The following is a 16,699-nucleotide window of genomic DNA, read 5'->3' as shown; positions in this document are numbered from 1 at the left end:
TGTTTAATTAGCAAATCAGGAAATATCAAAACCAAATATCATTTCTTTTGCTAATTACTTTTTAATATACACTTGATATTACTTAATTTAAGAGCTTCGGTGGCTCAGGGGTCAAACACTTGACTTACAATCTGCAGGTCCTGGGTTCGAATCCCGCCATATACAAATGTGTTTATCGATTTCCGATTTACATGTACATTTATCCGACGTTCTTACGGTGAAGGAAAATATCGTGATGCAACCTGCACATATCTGAGAAGAAATTCAAAGATATGGGGGAAGTCAACCAACCCGCACTTGGCCAGTGTGGTTGACTATGGCCTAATTATCCTTAACTTAGGGTAAGCTCCGAGCCCCTCGGTGGGGACGTGATGAGCTGATGATGATAATTATTACATTTAGTTTGATAGAATATTTATAGCTAATACATTATTGAATAAATTAAAATGTCGCAAGTTATTTTGTTACGTTAATAATTAGCATTTTATTTATTATCGAATTATTCATGAATGTTTATCGAAATTAAAGAAATAGGTGAATCGCGTTTTCACAATCGTTCGTAATGTTAGATAAGTCTGTATCAGTGACGGTCTAAATCTTTCTGATAACAATATCAAACAACGTTTACAGGTGATTTTAATTGTAAATTATAAAATGGGGCAATGTCATTTAATTAACTAAATTTCAGTCTGAAATAAAAAAAAAATAACAGTTAAACAAAAAAAAAATGTTTTAAAAACATATCAAAAGGTCAAAATAATAAAACTCTTTCGTGTTTACTAATCATACAGTAAAATTAAATAAATTATTTTACCGTAATTTTTTTAAAACACTAATTGTAGTAATATTAAGAAGACGAAGCTATAAAATAAAACTTAAAAATAAAACACACAAACATCCATCGATCATCAATGACTAACTGATTGGGAAATACGTTATTGATGATTTTAATAGGACTAAGGTCGCAATTTACCTTTACTTTTGAGTCACGTAAAGAATTAGTAATGAGGATATAGCAAACATACAATAACTACCGCATTGTATAGATGTATTCAAAGTCTATAAAATAAAAACGATAATTTAATCCATTAAAAAACTCGGGAAATATTAATAAAAGATTAAATAAGTTTTGTAAACAATAATGGAGCGCAGAAACACATCCCACGCAACGCATCGCTCGAAAAACATACAGAGTAATAATATTCAAGTGCCAAGTTCGAGATGTCAATGAACCGCTGGACAGGAGAGAGCATAGAAATAAATCACACCGCTAACAAAACAATCCTTAACTGACCGAACATCATAAGGACCGGACAAGTGACATTCCGAATGCATCCGATCACATTACTATTCGCAAAGTATAAAGCGCACCGACCTTGAATATTGGCTGGAAACTTCGCAAGACGAGCAGGTGATCGGCGCCAATCCAGTGTGCCACTCAAATACTAATTCAACAGCACATGTCACTAGCAATCCACAGGTAAAAATTCGAAAGCTCGCGAGTTGTACGCGCAGATCGAGCGCACGTCCGACCGTCGCGAGGCGCTGAGTACGACTGAGGAGGACGGAGGCATCGGGGTCCTCTTGGTCGGAGGTCGGAGGCGATTGGAGGACGGAACGAAACGGGATGCGGCAGCGGCAGCAGCAGCGAGATGCGCGCATCGCATTCGCCTTCCGTTCAAACGTTTTTAATAACATTCTGCGGTGGAAAACTTAAGATACCTTGGTCCTCTACAAATTATTTAAAAAATCTGAAAAAAAATTATACATGAACGTACTTATTTTAGACAATTTAACAATCTTTTCATTTATTGTTATGGTAATTACTACTTTTATGTAAAAAGTTGATATTTGTGAAGATTTTCACTAGGAATAGATTTAATTAATAAAAAAGATATTCTTAACAAATACTTAAGAAGGGCGGTATTACCCGAAATCGAAGTGCATATATGCTTATATTTATGAAGTAGAAGAAGCGAGAGAGATGTGCCAGGACCTTAGCAAATGGAGGTCCGTAGTCACCTACCGTTCTCGGTTAATGCGTTAATTATGTTGTTGTATATTCATTATGGTGTAAAAAGAAGTTGAAGTCAAATTAAGACGAAATTTGATGAAAAGAATATGAAAAGGATATATTCACCAAAGGTAGTCGTTAAAAAGTTGAAAATAATTAGACGTGTCAAAAAAAATTGTATGACAAAGCATTTGAACTTTCACTTCATCTTATGAGTAATATTGCATCCGGTACGCAACCGTGTCACGAATGTCTGTTGCCTTGACAACCAACTTGGTATATCGTGGTACAAGAGAGATATGGTACGGAAATGACATCACTTGGTATAACCAGTCGATATCAACACAAAATCGATTATTGATAATATAAATTAAGTATAAGATAAGAAGCTGATAACATTTTCATTATTTAGACATCGATATATTTATATAAAACTAGCTGTCGCCTGTGACTGCGTCCGCGCGGGAATAAAAAATACAAAGTAGCCGATACACGAACCTATTGAATACGTAACTGAGAACCATTGGTAACTAACATTGTGACGAGAATTAGTAATAATATATATAATAAAGTAATAAAAAGTAGTAGAATTAGTAAATTAATTGTCAGTTGTAATAAGAGCTATTTTAAAAATTAATACAACTGTAATAATATTATGTATAATATAAATAGATATCTGATTAACCGTTGATTTCTGAGACCAAAAACTCTATATAAGACACATCGTCATCTTTGTCATTATCAATAACAAAACAGATAATGCTTTAAACGAGGATATTGGTCTCAGAACCCCACTACAAATAAGAAAAACATATAATAAGCTATAGCCTCAGATAATAGAAAAGTTTATAAAATAAATTTCGTATTAAAAAATGGATAAAAACGCTGGCATACAGAAAAACAAAACAATGTAATAAACGATAATATGTTTAGCCAAACCTATTTATCATTCCTTATAATGTCTAAACGATTTAGTACTTTGACATTGGTTCTAATACGTTACCTCCCTTATAATGGCTTTAGTTTTGATAATTTATTATCAGTCTAATCGAAACGGATTTTCCATTAATGGCCGTTTGATAATCTGTTATAATACAAATTATCCTTAACCTTATCATGTCGTGGGGTTCCACTATTGACATTCTTGCATGAAAAAACGGAAGAATATATACTATAATAGTATACAAGTGTTGGCAATGTAAACCCACGACTCTACAAAGAAATTCGACCAAGGCGTTGAACATAATTATGCAATAATGTCAATCAACATCAGCTCACTATACGTCCCCACCGAGGGGCTCGGAGCCTACTCTAAGTTACGGGTGACTGGGCCATAGTCAACCACGCTGGCCAATTGCGGATTGGTTGACTTCACATATATCTTTAAATTTCTTCTCAGATATGTGCAGGTTGCATCACGATGTTTTCCTTCACCGTAAGAACGTCGGATAAATGTACATATGTAAATCGGAAATCGAAAAACACATTGGTACATGGCGGGATTTGAACCCAGGACCTGCAGATTGCAAGTCAAGTGCTTGACCCCTGAGCCACCGACGCTCTGTAATAGCAATGTAAGGCAATAATGTACATTTAAAAAAAATAAAAAAATTACAAACTGCGACATTAACGATGTCGTTACAAAATCTTTAACGAGGTGATAACAATTTGTTCAAACAATGATAATAACTATTTAAAGTATGTATGTAGAGTCGTTATTAATGTTTTATTGCGAAAGTAACTTTTTAAATGGTGACATCATTTTAATTTAATACCATTATTATATTAGTTTGGCAATTATAGCAAGAAATCCTTGACCGATTGTATGACATTCAACGGAAGAATACGAATCGAATGATACTTACCAGGTGGTCACAACGGAATTGTCATAAATACGATCCCACATACATAAAAACATACCTCCCGAATTAGTCGGGTAAAAACACACAGATAAAATGTAAAGTGAAATAAAATTAAAAATTTCAGCAGCATAATATTTTATTGTAATGTACTTATATATTGTACTCTAAACGATACTAACAAATCTAAATAACAGTGTTATACTCAAGCAACAACATCAGTTGCAAAAATGAATCGGCTTGTCCGTTGCAACACTGCGACCACACAGAAGACAGGCGTCAATTTTTTTTTTGGAATGGAGGTAACATTTGGAATGGAGTAGGCAGTCCTGTGTGCTTATTTTTGTTCTCTTTCCCTTCCTACTCTCTTCTTACAATGAAAGGATTGAAAGGGGATGAGGATTTAATGGACGAGGGGCGCATCATCACCATCAGCGCACTACGCTCGCTCGGAGTCTACCCTAAGTTAGAGTTACTAGACTGGGCAAGTGCTGGTTGGTTGACTTCTCACATATCATTGCATTTCTTCGCAGATACATTAAGGTTGCTTATAACCTATTCAGGCGAGAATAATATAATAGGCTCGCGGGCGTACGCTAGTTAAATCATATAATCGTATTTATCTTACAAATGGATGTACATAAATAAACATGAAGATGTATGAACCATGTGATTCATAACAAAAGACGTTTATTTATAATGTTAAGTACATAACAGTAATAATGTTTTTTATTAATGAATCTGTATTTATACGCAAGGGCTGCAAACAAGAAAACTAGATAATGGGAACATATGCATTTCTCTGATCCCATAGTCATAGAACAGTCACCATAAATTGCTTGGAAAAAAACACTTCTCACTTATTCAACATTCAATCATCTTCCTATATTTATAGTAGATTTAAAAATAATAATAAATGATGATGAATTAACACTAATAACTGAGACCTGCAAGAAAAATCGAATTAATATTATAAATGGGAATATTTGAATGGATAGATACATTGATGAATGGATGGATGTTTGTTTGATGCACGGATCTCGCTGAAAATTGGCATAGATGTAGAACATAGTCCGGAAGTACACATCATCATCATCAGCTCACTATACGTCCCCACCGAGGGGCTCGGAGCCTACTCTAAGTTAAGGGTGATAAGGAAGTACACATAGGCTACTAATAAAAATCATACAGCGCGGTACGTAGTCCCGGGTGAGAGCTAGTATTCTGTAGACGTGACATATCGCAAGTTATATTCATATCCATACATTTTAGACTTTTCTTTTAACATCGTTTATTGTATGTTACTTTATCTACCCTCTCCGAAAACACAAATATGTAGCCACGTTTCAAACTTCAAATTAAAAAAAAATCGGCATTGTGACTAACACATTCCAAACATAATCTGTATGCACAGAAACATTTCTTTATCTGTGAGAGCAAATAAAAAAAGCCTACTACAAACAGTCAGTAGACATCCTTGTGATAAAACCGTGATGGGCCACAACATTTTGACATGAGCATACAAATCATTATAAAAAAGCATAAGGTCGTAAATAGATAACATGTAACAGCGCCTTATAAATTGATTCAATAGTAATATTTGGAAATAACTGCTTGGTGTTAAAAATAGGCGCCTACAAGATTTCACGGATTTTAATATTACTAGATGTCGCTGAATAAGCAGTCTGCTTTATTACAGACTATCTATACCTACAATTTTATTCGGATCCTTTCAGGCGTTTTGGAATTATAGCTAAAAACTTTCATCCGTCCATCCAAACTTTCACGATTAGAATATTAGTCAAATAAACATTCATTAACAATTTTATACTAACTTTTACTAGACATTAATTACATTCCATTTCCATTCAGATGAATAGATTAAGTGTTGGTTTCTGAAACCATATTCTCTAGATACGAGTACATATCATCATGCCTGTCATTATTGACAAAACTTCTTTGACTGAACAAAGAAAACAATATATTATGTTTAACGGTAATTTTGGGTTCAGAAACCCACGGTTAAACGTATAATGAATAAATAAACGTATTATTTTTAAATACCACCAATTTAACGCTTGGATTTACTTTAAGTAACATGTCAGTACTATAGTTCAAACTTTAAGTTTCATTGGAGAATGGAACATTACGTTTTAGGTGTCTCGCCCTGTTAGGTATATTCTAAAAGTTTAATCAAAACTTTTTTGGGTATAGCAAAACTTTGTTCTTGTTAAAATAATACTGACATTTAGATATTTACATAAAATTTAATAAAAAAAAGAAAGTAATAATTTTTGATGAGGGACGATCGAAAGACCAAAGCAACGTATCTCGGGACTCCGACTTCCGCCGACACAGGTACCTCTGGAGAGACTCCGTAGAGCTGGATCTGCGAGAGCTACAAGCGATAGACTGGCAGGAGAAGACTCAAGACTTTGGCGATCTCTTGTGTCGGAGGCCAAGACCCAATTTGGGTCGATGCGCCAGCGGAGTAATAAACAAATAATACATACATTGAATAATTAATTTCTGTAAAAGCTTTAGACGCTTCGTATTTTTTATCTTCCAGGAAACATTGTTTATATTATTTAAAAAAAAAATAACATCAATTTGAAAACACAAATCTCTTTGAATAGGTTCGACTTGAAAGCGACAACAATGTTCAAACAATCTTTACTCCAGCGGGGAAGGCGAAATCAATCAATTGATTTCTTTAACATCAAAAATCTTAACATCAGTTAATGGCATTGTACCTTTGTTTGCATGATTTTTTCTTTTAATACTCTTTTTTTCAAATACACAAAATCACGCTTTCCGATTCGAATAAAGAGTTTCGGTAAGACGTCAAAAAAAACTCGTAAACAATATATTCAAATCATAAAAAATGTCCTGCATGTTTTTGTCATCATATTTAGGTTCTTCCGTAATCAACTTTTTTAATAATATCTAACTTCTACCTTAATATTATAAAGGCAAATATTTGATGGATATTTGATGATGTTTGGTAGAAGGTATCTTCAGAACGTCTGCATGGATCTAGCTGAAATATGACTTGTACAACATAATTTGGAAGAATGCATAACCTACAAATTAAGTTTTTTTTAATCCTACGCGGTCGTAGTCGCGAGCGACAGCTAGTATAGATATAAATTCATTTACACAATGCACTAATATCTAACGAGTTCACGACCCCATTCAGTACACAACCTTGTTAGTTTTATGCGTCGAATTATTACAAATCATTTTAAATTTTACACTCCAGCTGTTTTGCGCTGATAGTGTCGACCACAATGGGTACTTCCGATTGCATCTGCTGCACTGGAGATAAGCTATCGCAGGGTCAACGCATACTGGGTTCATTATCACATCTTGTTTACACACGTTTAGTACGAACTTTAGGTCGGTGAACGATATATCGATTTTTATTCGATAGCTTACTTACGTATTTTTGTTTACCTGGTCTTTTGATGCTCATTTGTTTTGTATGTTACGTAATATTAACGCAAACTTATCAAAAACTAAAGATTTTAGATGACATCAAAGATTTTTATTTTTTTACGTACTAGCTGTAGACCCCAACCATCCGTCAATTACAGAAAAAAAAAACTTAATAAGTAGGGTAGGTGTTCTTCCAGGCCATGTTCTACATCTATGCCAAATTTCAGCAAGATCATTCTTTTATCCATCAATCCAAACATTCGCATCTAAAATATTGTTAAGTTTAGTAAGATTTACCGTAAAATTCCATCTCAGAAATATTTGTTCAAAACATTAATTTATGAAGAGTTATATAGCAATATATTTTTTAAAGTGTTCCTACAATACAAACTCATAGAGTTGCCACTCCTTAGTTTCACATATTTGGTAACGGGTACATTTTCCAGCAACTGAACAAATTGAAATGTAAAAAAAAATTGCAAAAAAACTTTTAAACAATAGATGCTATTTTTATCTAACAAAACGGTACAAACATAAATATAGTTTTCGGTAGAGTTTAGTCTTATTCGGCACAGGAACCCTTCTCTTCGAGTAATGAATGAAACGTATAAATTATTCAGAGCACAATCGCATTACATACAAGTCGGTTATGAAATTTTACGACGGTATCCGTGAACTTCATTTTCGCACTGTTAATTTATGGATTTTGTTCAAGAGAACGAGTAATTAATTTTTTACGAACGCCATATACAAATGAAGATTTATTTCTTTTTTCTTTTACTACCAGAAATTATTACCATGGTATAGACTGTGCATTTCCTTATCTACGTATGTTAAACACGAAGCTAAGTTCTGTTGAGTCATATGTACAAATATACAACATCTCTCTCAGTCTCTGTGAAGCAGTACATGTCATCATCATCATCGTCATCTAAAAATTTTAAACAGACAATAACCGAACAGTATTATAATCGACAATAAAAATAGAACGCAAAATTGATAAAATAGGAATATAAGCAAAAATTATTAAATTAAAAACAAATCTTATCCTCTGAGTTAATATTTCATTGAATTTCTTATTGCGGACACCCTAAGGACAAGTGATATTTTTACTCTAAAGTACATTTCAAGGTTAGTCCCTATATAAAGCTCAGTCCTTCACCTCTATATTTATCTTGTACTAAGAGATGGTACACAAAGGATTCGAACAAATTCAAATCTAACCGCTGTTCCAGACTATGTCTGTTTTAAAATTCATCCAGATCAGTTAAAGCCGTACTGAAGTTTAATAGAAATAAACATTCATTTATATAATCTAACGAATTTATAATATTAAGAATTAAAATTAAATCAATTTATTTTGGAACAAGTCAAAGAAAATTAAAACAATTAAGGTTCTGAATGAATGAATGAATGAATGATCATCATTCATTCATTCACTCATTCTGAACTGTTAAACATACTTGTACAATGATAACTTTATAAACAAGTCTGACAGTCTCGAACACAATAATAAATACGTACTGTATTGCACCAAAAAATTACTCAGACACTTTATAGTTAAACACTATTTTCTCTGAGTCAAAAGTCAAGAACTTATTTAGCAAGCTTACTCAAATAATGTTCAACCCCTTAGGGTCATTTTTTGAGGTAATACAGTTAATTTTTCTGTCACACTGTTTTAAAAACAGATGTTTTTGAACAGATTTTTACGGTAGTGAAAGCCACAATTATGTCCAATGTGTTGTGGACCATATGATAAGCTTATCAAAAGAATGTAACGAATTTAAAAAATAACATCTAATTACTTTTTCGACTACAACAGTCGTATATAACAAGGCTTCGAATCCGTAACAGATAAAGTGGAAGTGACCTTCGAGATTACGCTACTTCCTACTTTTAACAAAAAGGACGTACGGTTAATTAAGGAAAAGAAATCGTTCTGTTTCATTACATACTTATTTAATTACTAGCCGTCCCCGCAGGATTAAAATAAAAACTATTGGCCGCAGCGAAATGTTATATAGCTTAAAGCCTTCCTCTATAAATGAACTATCCAACAATTTTTTTTTAAATCAGACCAGTAATTCCTGAGATTAGCGCGTTTAAACAAACAAAATCTCCCGCTTTATAATAGGATCCGCCATCTACTAGTATTTTTCTCCGTTAATTGCATAATTTATTACGTTTGCGTTGACCTTACAATAAGGTAATGTAAAGTTTTGTTTCATACTTTGCTGTTAATATACAGGCGCTCAGCGTTTAGCATTATGCGTAAGGTTTGTATTACGATCATTTCCCTGGCCTTATCCCACTCACGTCGGGTCTACACAAGGTTTTATAAACCTTTATATTTTGGCTTAATTTTTGAGGCCGACTGTCTGTCGCCAACCCTACTTGGGAATGAAATTAAAGTTAAATAATTATCTTTTAAATTAAATGTAACAATATACTAATATATAATAGAAAAATTATAAATATAAAGCTAAAGAAAAACTTCACTGTCGTTTGTGACAAAATGAACAAAAGAAAAAACCCTAAAGCGGTTAACCGTTCGCAAACACACGCGGCGTTTTGGCATTGTGACCTGAAACTTAGGACTGATAAAAAACGACTACCACAAACGATTCAAGTGCGCAAACAACGCTTAGTCAAAGAGAGTCAAGTAAAATAATAATAAAGCGGACATTCGAAACGAAAGGATTTAAAAAATAAATTCAAGTAATGACGCAATGATTTAATATGTTAAATGAATTAACGCTTGTTCAAGTAAATCAGAATGGCTACCTACGTAATGTATTTGATAAAATTATTTCTTCTTTTTTCTTACACATTCACTTACTGCTCAAGAATTATCCGGTCTAATGAAATATTTACCCGTACATCAAGATTCTTTACCACGCATTCATTTTGAGTAACTTTTTTTCTTCTATTATTTTTATTCTTTACAGCATTTGCCAACGACATCATCCGCGCCGATTAAAAATTATACGATTAGTTGTCTATGTCCAGACTGTGTTCTACATCTATGTCAAATTGCAGTGAAATCCGTGTATCCGTTCTAGTGATACGTATTAACAAACATCCATCAATTCACCCATCATATTAGTAAGATTTCTGAATATTCGCCACAAATATAAAAAAAAAATTTTCTTTCTTTCTTTTTTATTGCTTTGAGAAACTCATAATTTTCTGACAAACCCTTTAATATTTACGATTCTCTTTGTCATTTGCAATGAACAATATCGATAACTTAAAGTATAAATTGAAAAGGTAATCACAATTATATATAGAGTTATTGAACAATGAATGTTTAAAAGAAAAAGGGATACAATTCAATTTTAGTGTATCTTAACGTCTCACAAACGTCGTATATAAAGATTTCACCAACTAGCGCTTTATAACAACCGCGTACAATCCTACAGCTTTACTGCAGATTGCACAATTGTGAATCCAGCTAACCCTGGCTGTGACAGCACTTTAATACTGTGTGAAATTTCAAATGACAAAATAAAGAACTAATCTTAATAATATTATACATGCGAATGTCCGGAACGGCTGCGTGGATCACGCTGAAATTTCGTATAGATGTAGAACATAGTCTGGAAGAATTTATCAAAGTTTTTTAATTACGCGTGGACGAAGACGTGGGCGACAGCTAGTAGTTTATAAAGAAGATTAGACTTCGCAATTGTAAACTTGAGACGATAAATTTATGTGAAGCAACTTCTGTATCCGATCATCTGATATATCGGATCATACAATGGACTTAGATTTTTTTTCAGCCATACAATTTCCTTCTTTTGCTGTATTCCATTTTCCATTTCGGTTTTTATTTGAACAATAATCATAACATCATCATCATCATCAATCATTAACCAACCTCTTTTTGTATAAACACATTTATAAAAAAATTCTGCGTTTCATTTCAAAGTTTTTGAGCTATTTTATTCTACGTTAAATAATATAATCAGTAAACATAGAATCCTATATTTAAAAGCTAAATAAACGAGTTGAATAAACAAATTAACTCGTCATAAACATTGGCCTGTAAGTTCATAAAAGTGTAATTTATTGTGTTTGTTCTTTCACCGGAGCCGAAACCGAATAGCATCCCTCAGGGATTAGACTTTTACTTGTTAATATAAGCACTTCACGACCGGGGAAATTTAATGAGCCTTTCAGGTGATTTACATGAGACTGAAAATAATATTAAGATTTATATAATATGTATCATATCAATTGCTGTTCGTTAGTCTCACTAAAACTCGAGAACGGCTGAACGGATTTATCTTAACATGTTCCTGAAATGTTCGTAGAGGTCTAGGGAAGGTTTGAAAGGTGAAAATATGTAATAATTGCCGGGAACTAATTAAGTTTTTTTTTTCATTCTACGAGGACGGAGTCGCGGTCTTTAGCTAGTATTTTAAATAAAATCCATTATCAACTTTAATAGACCTAAATTACACTTCCATGCAACTAAGACTTTTTCATATGAGTGAAAAAAAGGCGAGACGGTAACACAAAACAATTGAAGCTGCCAATTACTCCCAAATAGCTCCAGGGTGTTCCCCTGGGGTCTACGAAAGATCCGACGGGGACAGAGAAATAAAGTGTTCATAAATTGTGAAAAATAAATAGTACCAGACGCCGAAACGAACGAAAAGTTTGCAAATATCAGGTCTAAGCTTAAACAAATTAATTTAGAAAGACTACAAACAGTCCCGTCTAAATCTAAACAAGGTCTTTGTCACCGTCAACAATTTAATTTGTCCCGTAAACTTTGTCGACAAACAAATTATTTACTCCAAAGGCTTGACTGATTTACATTAAATGAAAATTTTATTTATACTAGCAGGTGCTCCTGACATCGTCCGCACAGAATGCAAAGATTATTTTCAATTCAGTTCAGTAGTTTCAGAGCCTATTCGATGCAAACATAGAAAGTAATCCTTTGGAAATAAGTAGAGAAAACCTTCCGTTCACACAACAACTACGTTTACACCAAAAATTTTAATAAAAAAATAATAATTTGAAATTAGAAGAATTCTGGAATCCTAAATAAATATCCAGATAATAGTAACTTCTAGGTCTGAATATTGGCAATCATTGATTACAAAGCATTTAATATTTAAAAATTACGTAAATTATATCCCAATTATAGAAGAACTTTTGCCGGTTATTTTGGCAAAAAAAAGTTACCGATTTGTTTATTAATTACCATTATAGTTGGTAGACACCGACGCTACATTAATTTCACGCGTCAGTTACAGTATTCGATTACACTATTAACAAACAATACCCTTCATCATATTAATTAATATACTTTGTCAATAACACCACCCCTTCTTCTGCCGAGTACGCATCGACTGCGTTGTGATATAAGTTATATAATGAACATTACTTTAAAACTCAAAAATATATCTTACTAATATTTGGGTTTATGTATAGCTGAATGTTTGTTAGAAGTTATCTCCAGAACAGCTACATGGAACTCGCTGAAATTTGGCAAAGATGTAGAACATAGCCCGGAAGGTGTGGAGAGGCTACTTGCGTTTTTGTAAAATCCGCGCAGACGTAGTTGCGAGCGATAGCTGGTCTGCAAACAAATAAACACTGGACAGATTTTTATTTTTTAAGATTTTTTAAGACAGGCTTTGTCTTAAAAATGCTGTTCCCATTTCAATTAAATTTTAACATCACTTATTGACTTAATTTCGATTACGTACACAACGTATGCCAGGTTCAGCCAGTTACATAAAATATCTAGAAAAAACTCATATCTAGTCTAAAAACCATTATATTATGACAAAATCTCATATCAAAAATAACTCAAGGAGCTTTTAAAGGAAAATTTATTGTGTTTTATGTGTGCTTTGACTGGCGTAGACCAAAGCTTAAAGAAGATTAAGGCTTTACGCATAATGTGAGGCACTCAGGGAGCAGTAAATATGTATGAGCCTTTTAAGTTATTTAAGATAATACGCGTCTGTAAAAGACAAATACTTAATGTAACTAAAATGGTATAGCAAGAACCCTATAGACCCGTTATGGCCCTATTCAAACATCGATCCCGAAGATCGATCTTTTGACTTGTTTTTGTATTCCAGAAAACATAACTAATTAAATTTCAAGATAATCTTTCGAATGTCTCTTCATATGTATTTTGTTTAAATGAAAATTATAATGTTATTAATCTTACTATAATAATATTATAAATGCGAATGTTTAGATGGATAGATGGATGTTTGTTTAAATGTATCTCCAGAACGGCTTAACGGATCTTGATAAAATTTGGCATACTAATAGAACATAATCTGAAAGAACACATAATGCTACTAATTATATATTTTTAATAACGCGCAGACGGAGTCACGGACGGCCGCTTGTTTTAATATAATATAAAGATAGCGTTTTGTGTTAAATAAATCAACGCCGCTTACAAAAGGCGGGCAACGAATTATAATATCTTGGTAGGAAGCGTGGAACGTCTTTTGTGGAGCCTAAAATACGTCCGCCTTAATACAAAGCGGCGCAAGTGTTCCTAATACAATGTTTAAACACTAAAATCCCAGTTTAATACAACGTGATGAGGTAAACAGTATCTAAGAAAGCTATACCATCCATCACAGCAACGTCTTAATTTTGGTTGACCTACTACTCATTTCATACAAGAAATATTCATAGAATTTTTGGTGGCGCAGTACATAACTCGTAATCTTTAGGTCTAAGGTTCATTCCCTGATGTGTACTTAATGTTTTTTAATATTCATATGAACATTTATCTAACATTCTTATGATGAATGCAACCTAAGCAAAGGTTAGCGTGGTAAAAATTTATCAATCAAGGTTCTCCAAACTTGGAGTAGACAAGAGTCAATTTAAGACGAATATTCTAATCCTATAATAACACATTCCTTTGTTTTTCCAAACAAAACATGAAAAACGAAGCACCGACAGGCTGCATTCGACGCGAAGGAAGCTCCAAATTCACAGACAAATTGCGACCCGAGCTCAAACTAATGCCGCCCAAACCGTTTACATGACAGTATAATTAATTTACATCGCATTTGTTTTTATTTAGGTTAGTTATATAACGAATTAAGTGTTTAAGTAGTGATTTTATTATTCAGTGAACCTTGCAAATTAATTAACTTCTTCAGAGTATGCGGATTACTTCTACACTAACCAAACACTTGACATACTTATTAACTATCTTTTAAGTTATTAATTTTGGCCTAAACCGCAAACCAATTAAAGCCCCAAATCATAGACAAAGTGTAATTTACGCGAAAATACTTTTATCCATTTTTTATTAATTGTATCGACTTTTCTCATATCTTATAGTAATTTAACATATATTTGGGTTACAGTCTCCAATAACACATGACATGACATTCACCATTTTCTTAAATTTTGCGCAGACAAAGTCGCTGGCAAAGACAGTCTGTATATAAAATCACTATATTCATTTTACAATATCTTCTCACTTAATCTCACAGTTTCTACAAAATAACTTTAAAAAGTTAAAGATCAATATGGCCGCTACTTAAAGAATTTCACTTGACCGTGTTTACTTAATTTAGGCTTTCAAACGAAAGCAAGGATAAAGCCTTTATTCGTTGGCCTTGCTGCCTAATCGAAAGTCATCAACAACACGGACATACGAAATCCTAGAGATATTGTAGTTAAGTTGTCTGTTTTTAAAAGACTTCTCTTTAAAGACCTTAATTGTATCAGTCTACTTAAGTATCCAAACAAATTTAATTAACAAAATAAAGAGGAATTAATTAATCTTTCATTAATCCACGTAGTGCTAAACTATCCACACATCATTTAGTATGCTAAAGACGTGGAAAGTAAGCAACGCTGCCAACAATTTAGCAAACTGTCTCTACTCTAATGGATTCAGATTATGCACATAAAGGTACAGTCAGCTGCATAAATACGTATACAAATACAATACTTTACAACCCTGTATAGATTTTAGGTTTGGAAAAAAGTATACACGAATTGGTCAATAACATGTATGTATTGTAGGAACCATACGGATGGATACATGGATAAATATTTTTAAATTGTAGTTCTTGAAACTTTGTAAATGTATACATATTTATGCATCTGACTGTACACACAGAGTATTAGCGATTAGAACACATAAATTACGTTATATAGATAACAACTAACAACCTATAGCCCTAGTTCATTTCTATGCAACAATCTATGTGGGATTATGTAAATACACTATAAGATTACCATGATTTTTGACTGGTTTTTCACAATTATAAATCGTTAAAATGTGTCGGCAATGATTATCCATTTAGTGTAATATTTTGAGTAAATAATGATAATATGATTTCCTCGATGCAATTTTTGTTTTGAAAATTCTGCTATTTTAAATTACTAGGCGCTATTATAAAAATATCCTTGAAGGAATATAGTCACAAAAACAAGTTGTATTTCACTAAATTACAAACTTTTAATACGACATAAAAATCAGTTTAAACCTTCATTAGTATACTTTGCATGCAAGCTTATTTTCCGAACAACTTGACAAACATGCAACTAGAGTGTAATCGCAATGTCGTAGAGAAAATTATAGCCCATGCCACAGGTATAGCTAGAATTGGTAGAAGTGTTACGTGACGAAAAACACGTGTTCTTAGAAAACTATAAAATAATGCTTTGGCCACTTTTTCTTCCATTGAAATTAAATAAAAAGAAACAGACTCGCTACTCATGGTTAGAAAAACAATTTCTACTTATTTAAAAACAAAGCTTGATTGCGCTTTGCAACACGTGCAAATTAACGCATTGCTGAAATTTGATGCTATTTTTCTCAACCTTTATACTATACCTTAATATTTTTTTTATTTGATTTAAAGTACAATATGTAAAAGGAAACAAAATAAAGCCAATTCGTAACGACATTAAAATTTAAAATTGATACAATTAGATTCGGACGATGCATGGGTCTGTTCGGTTTACGGGCACGTAACGAGGTATACAGGCACCCTACATTGCGGGTGCGAGCTCGTAAATTACAATAATTGTTTCCTACAACTTCGACCCAACAACCGAAACAGTGAAAAATGAAATATTTTCAATTGTCTAAAAGTAAAGAGGGGAAATCCCAAAACATTTATTTAAAATTTATTAGGGAAATATTAGAAGTTACCCTAAATATTATGGCAACACTAAAAAGACAAAGTCACCATTACTAACAAAATATAACAGGCATAAAATTACTAAAAAAAACTAGTCGGTTCCATCTGGATTAAATATAATATGTCCTTAGTATTTTTTAATTTATCGCACTTAGTACCAATAGACAAAAAAAAATCATCACAATTATTTACTTTCATATCCCAAATAATGTACACAGTTA

General features: G+C 32.7%; 1 protein-coding gene across 7 annotated transcripts in view; it reads right to left on the bottom strand.

The window, feature by feature from the left end:
- Positions 1-16,699, bottom strand: part of LOC106115487 (putative polypeptide N-acetylgalactosaminyltransferase 9) — a 143,781-nt gene that overhangs the window by 105,587 nt on the left and 21,495 nt on the right. For 4 of the 7 annotated variants that reach the window (XM_013308892.1, XM_013308886.1, XM_013308893.1 and 1 more), the window contains exon 1: positions 1,376-1,582. The exons of 2 other annotated variants lie outside the window; for them this stretch is intronic. The gene's annotated coding sequence lies outside the window, so the exon portion shown is untranslated. Of the gene's footprint in view, positions 1-1,375; positions 1,585-16,699 lie in introns of those variants that run through there. One more of the 7 variants, XM_013308894.1, reaches the window with a different exon arrangement.

Source organism: Papilio xuthus, unplaced genomic scaffold (assembly GCF_000836235.2).
Source record: "Papilio xuthus unplaced genomic scaffold, Pxut_1.1 DF827789.1, whole genome shotgun sequence".
In the NCBI taxonomy this organism is placed as follows: Eukaryota; Metazoa; Arthropoda; class Insecta; order Lepidoptera; family Papilionidae; genus Papilio; species Papilio xuthus.
This window is presented reverse-complemented; position numbering and strand designations above follow the sequence as displayed.